The following is a 6209-nucleotide window of genomic DNA, read 5'->3' as shown; positions in this document are numbered from 1 at the left end:
TCTTACAGACATTTTTTGTAAAATTCAGCAATTTATACTATCATGAAATCTCTTCCATGAATTATTATATATTTCTCCACTTGTTGGGAAATCAAAAAAAAAAAAACCTCATTTCCTAATTCGTTATATCATTGTGTTCAGCTTCAATTCACAAATGATTAACAGAAGAATTTGTGAATTAGAATTTGTTAATCTAAGCTCAATAAAATGATATAAAGATATAGTAAATGAGAAGGCTTTTTTTTTATTTCCCAACAAGTGGAGAAAATGACTTAGGCAGTTAGTTTATGCGGGTGACGATATATGAAGGATGTGTATGTCGAAAACAGTGTAGAAACAGGTAATGCAGCATTTTATAATTAAGATGCAAGGCTATCCAGAACATGCTAGATCAGATTAGCATTTTGTCATGTTGCTGGTGTATAGCCATTCCCAGTTCCATGACATATTCAATAAACAAGTAGGACAACAGCTTCTATCAAAGAGTCCATTCCTCATCAGTCTCAGACTATCTGCTGGTACCTGCTCATGTTGGCTGATTATTATTATTATTATTATTATTATTATTATTATTATTATTATTATTATTATTATTATTATCATTATTATTATTATTATTATTATTATTATTATTATTATTGCTAGTTAAGCTACAAACTTAGTTTGAAAAGCAAGGTGCTATAAGCCCAAGGGCTCCAAAATGGAAAAATAGCCCAGTCAGGAAATGAAACAACTGATTAAATAAACTACAGGAGAAGTAATGAACAATTAAAATTAAATGTTTTAAGAACAATAACAACATTAAAATAAATCTTTCTTATATACGCTATAAAATCTTCAAAAGAAAAATAAAACATGAAGAGAAAGAAGATATAATTGTGTGCCTGAGTGTACCCTTAAGCAAGAAAACTCAACCCCCAGACAGTGAAAGACCATGGTACAAAGGCTGTGGCACTACCCAAGACTAAAGAACAATGGTTTAATTTTGAAAGAGCTGCTTATCAACTAAAGAGTCTCTTCTACCCTTACCAAGAGGAAAGTAGTCACGGAACAATTACAGTGCAGAAATATATAACCCCTTGAGCAAAGAAGATTTGTTAGGTAATTTCAGCGTTGTCAGGTGTATGAGGACAGAGGGGAATGTGGAAAGAATGGGCCAGACTATTCAGAGTATGTGCAGGAAAAGGAAAAATTTTCCGTAACTAGCAAGAGTGATCCACTGCAATACTATCCACCCAGTCAAAGGACCCAATAACTCTCTAGCTGTAATATCTCAACAGGTGGCTGATACTCTGACCAACCTACTACCTAAAACTGAAAAGAACACAATGAATGTAGAATGTATATACTGTACACACACACACACACACACACACACACACACACACACACACACACACATATATATATATATATATATATATATATATATATATATATATATATATATATATATATATATATATATATATATGTATATATATACATATATATATATATATATATATATATATATATATATATATATATATATATATATATATGTTTATATACATATATATATGTGTGTATATATACACACACACACATATATATGTATATATATATATATATATATATATATATATATATATATATATATATATATATATATATATATATATATATATATATATATATTTATATATACAGTATATATATATATATATATATATATATATATATATATATATATATATATATATACACATACAGTATATATATATATATATATATATATATATATATATATATATATATATATATATATATATATATATATATGTGTGTGTGTGTGTGTGTGTGTGTGTGTGTGTGTGTGTGTGTATCCTAATCTGAATGGACGAAGGAAGATCTACGGCCGATCATCTGCTAACACCGAATGCAGTAATAGACTATAATGCCTATTTGGTAGGGTCGACATACGTATGGTTCTGTGATGCATATAAGTGCTTCGATAAGCTAGACCTGAAGGATTGCATGAAAGAAATGGGAAAAATGATAGGATGGAAGGAAGCACTGATAGTTTGAAAAAAAAAATTAATGAAAGAGGTAGAGCAGCCATCAACTGTCCAGCAGGTACAACAGGAGATATAAAGATTGAAGCAAATGTGAGACAAGGAATGATATATGGACCCAAGCTATGCAGTATCGCAACTGACAAAGTGAATAGCATTAGTAGAAAAAATATCACATTGATAAGAAATATTGAAATAGAATCACTGGTATTTGTAGATGATATTATGTTTCTCACAGGAAGGAAAGAAGGTATAGAATGTGCCATAAGTAATTGTCATAGCTTGGAGATCTTAAAGAAGTTCACAATCAACACCAACCCCCAAAAATCGGGTGTATTGATAATTAACAAAAGAAAGAGTAAGAAAGAGGACGAGATTGAAACAAAAGGGAAGAACGGTGTGAATGGTACACAGCAAAGGGAAACAAAAGAGCCAAAGGGTCGCATATATGACCCAAGAAATACGAAAATATGGGGATACGAGAAAAGTAGGAAAGATGGCATTGGAAGTCAGAAAGAAAATATATGAAACAGTAATAGTACCAACAATATTTGCCAACGTGGAGACCTGGATTGTAATAAGAGACAAAGATATGAAAGATCTGGAAAACCTTCAATATAAGATAATAAGGAATATGTATGAACAACCTGCAAGTACTCCATATTAGGGCACACTTGCAGAAACAGGAATATGGCCGGTGTCCTGCAGAATAGAATATAAGAAATTAATGCTCTTCCACAATATCATAAACTCTGAGGAGAAAAAGACTAGTAAGAGAGATAATTGAGGATCAGTTGAAGAACCTGTATGGAAAGTGCTGGAGTATGAAAACAGAAGAAATCTGTAGTAAATATGGGATGGAAGTTGAAGAAATAAGAAGCTAGGGAAAAGGGGACCCTGAAAAAAAAAATCAAGAAAAGAATTATGGAAAAAAAATAGAAAAAAACTATTGAAAAAAGAAAGTGATGAAAAAATTAAGATTTATTAAGGGAAATGGCCCACCACCTTATATCAGAGAAATGAATCTTGATAAGGCATCCTTTGTTATGAAGACAAGATTAAATATGCTCAATTTAAAAGCGAATTTCAGAGGGAAATATGAAACCTGTGCAAAGATGAAGATACTACCGAACATTTATTTTTATGCCCAAAATTAGGACAGCTAATGAATGTAGACATAAGTTTAGGTACGCTAAAAAAAAATCCTAGCAGGGATCTGGCTGCATTTATAGATAGGGCAATGCACATGAAAGAAGAAGTTAAGAAGTCCAAAGTAACTGACCACAATAGGTTGCCAAAACTGATGAAATCAGGGTGTTATCCTATCTAATTTCAAGGTAGAAACGAATAAAAGTAAAGATTAAGAATCTCATTACGGTATTAATTCATTTAAGGCACAGGTAATATAAACTCAATAACAATAATAAGATTAAGCTTAGAAGCTTTGCACCTATCTATAAAGAGATAGAGTGCCCCCCAAACTTAATTTGCAGCGTGAGCAATAAGGAACCAGGAACTGTTATCTGTCAAACTGCTAAGGAAACTAGAAAGTTTATAGCGTAAGTCTACTTATTTTGTTGATGCTTACCTTCTATAAAGTTTTATACGGGGCTAGTGAACATATTTAACATCACGTAAGTATAGCATGAGCATCTACGGGGCTAATTGCGCTTGAAATTGAAATAAGTTTAGATGTACCGTAGGTTGCATGTAGGCTAGACCAGATTACTCCATTAAGACCTCGTATGATTATTGTATATGTATGACTACACATTGTGTAAGTAGTGTAAGTCAATGCTTTTGATTGTGAACAAGGGGTTTATGTATGATAGCGGGCACCTGTATGTATGTTGACGGCCGACTAAGAATACGGCAATGTAAGGGGGGGGGGGGGAGGTTGGTACGTCAGGACATGGCTTGTAGGCTAGGTTGGGACGTTGGGTGGGTATTATTGTACTGTATTACAGGGCAATGTAACCTAGGGAAAAAACTACTTTTTTCTATAGAAAAAATTCCACTTCGAAAATGACTCTCGTTCCCGTCACAAATGAATAGTTTCAGAAATATATATATATCTCTATATAACGATAATGGGGACCCCCAGTGGGAACTCGGGGTTATGGGTGGGGAAAACATACTGGGGAAACGGTATATAATGGTAAAACAAGCCTTTTTTTCTCTATACATTACCTTCTTGGATGTATAATAAACCAATGAAAAAATACGGTAATATTGAGCTGCGCAATCTAACATTAGCAATGTTAGTGTAACATGCTAACATTAGCAGTGTTTTTCATTTATTTTTTGACATTTCACGGGTCGGTTGTAGTCGCTCCTGTTCGTTCGTTTGTACATAGCAGGTTTCGACCTTCTGCGCATAGACTCCTCCTCCACCAATAGGATTACTTCTTCTCTACCCGCCACATTTAGCTATTCGACTACACCCCGAGTATTCAAGTATTTGACTTGATCCAGTACAACTATACCATTCCTTTTATGTAATACCCTCGTATACATATTACGTTTGACCCAAGAATTACTCGTTTTATTATCCGATATCTTATAAAATCACCTCATTTTATATTCCCATTGAATATTATTTATCATACACTCCATTTTATCTTGCTATATTACTTTTATACATTGTGTTATTACCTTGTCACGCCCAGATTTCACATAAATACTTGCTCTGGTCAAGTTTCCCATTCTGGTTCATTCATGTTTACTCTCTAGACTCCGTTGTTTTTCCGTTAACCAATCACAAAGCCATACGTATGGAAAGTTTGCACAGGGGGAGGGGGTTAATATTTCCCTACCCCCACCTTCCAACAAACCCTTTTCCGTGGAAACCTTTGTCCAAGTCAGGTTTTTTTTAGTTCAAGTGACGTCTTTTTGCGTATTTTACTATGGAAGTTTTAGAAACTTGTAACGACTGCAGTAATCCATACTTGAAAGTATTTCGATGAATTCCAATGTTGATAATTTTCTTGAACCTCAGAATGTAATAGCCCAACGTTTACAGTGTTCCAAGTGCTTTACTAAGCTAAGACAAAGAAGAAACGGTGATACAGTATGCACATACAGAAGTTAAGACGTCACAGTCACAACACCCCGATGACCCACAAGTTTCGTCGTTGCGGTCACGAAAGTAAGTCATTCATTTCTTTAATTTTATATATTTGCAGGCAGAACCTTGTCTAGGGGTTATGACCTGGGAAGGGGGTCCGGGGGCTTGCCCCTGGCTAGGGGTTGTGACCTGGGAAGGTTTGTGACCTGAGAAGGGGGTCCGGGGGCTTGCTCCCGGCTAGGGGTTGTGACCTGGGAAGGGGGTCTGGGGGCTTGCCCCCGGCTAGGGGTTGTGATCTGGGGACTTCTAAGTTAGGTTAGGTGGGTTTGATAGGTTCTGTACCCTTTTGTACCCTTTTATATACTGTATTATGTAAAGGGTATATAGAAAAATGCTTTAAAATACACATTTTGTTTAATTAATTTACTGAAAAATAATGTAAATTAATAAAAACATATTATTTATGCATTGCTAATATTAGCGTAGCATTGCTAACATTAGCAATGTCAGTGTACATACGTTCTTGATGAGTGAAGTGAGGGCGGAATTTGAACAAGAGCCATTATATTTAAACATTTTAACAGAAAATATATGTTTTCCTGTAGAAATAACGTGATTTAACCGGTTTTCACCTTCATTTCATCCGCAACAACAGCAACCAGTTCAGCTACTTGAAGTTACTCAAACTGGTTGTTCTGTTTGTTTGCCATTGAAATGAAGGTCAAATTGTTAAATCACATCATTTCCTACCGGAAAACATATATTTTCTGTTCAAAATGAGAATCTGTAATACAGTACAACTTTACCCCGGGGGGGTGAATGTACGATAGCGGCCATCTGTATGTATTATTATGTCTAACTTAGAATATGGCAGTGTAAGAGGGGTCGCAGCGGGGGCATTAGCTCCCCGTTAGGTAAGTAGGTAAGGACACGGCTTGTAGGTTAGGTTAGAGGGGGGGGGGGAAATTTAGGTTTCTCGATGTCCATTTTTAATCAAGGCTTGAGGAACTGGTCGCTGATTTACAAAGGTTCCATTATTTTGAGGTCCATATACCTCAAATAATATCCCCTGTGATTAAGCCAAA

At 34.6% G+C, this 6209-nt stretch overlaps 1 protein-coding gene across 2 annotated transcripts in view; it reads left to right on the top strand.

The window, feature by feature from the left end:
• The first annotated feature begins 3490 nt into the window (after positions 1-3490).
• The window catches only part of LOC137629111 (mediator of RNA polymerase II transcription subunit 15-like), a 45400-nt gene continuing 42681 nt past the window's right edge, over positions 3491-6209 (top strand). The window contains exon 1 of one of the 2 annotated variants that reach the window (XM_068360385.1): positions 3491-3616. The gene's annotated coding sequence lies outside the window, so the exon portion shown is untranslated. Of the gene's footprint in view, positions 3692-6209 lie in introns of both variants that reach the window. The other variant, XM_068360392.1, reaches the window with a different exon arrangement.

Source organism: Palaemon carinicauda, chromosome 2 (genome assembly GCF_036898095.1).
Source record: "Palaemon carinicauda isolate YSFRI2023 chromosome 2, ASM3689809v2, whole genome shotgun sequence".
NCBI lineage: Eukaryota > Metazoa > Arthropoda > Malacostraca > Decapoda > Palaemonidae > Palaemon > Palaemon carinicauda.
This window is presented reverse-complemented; position numbering and strand designations above follow the sequence as displayed.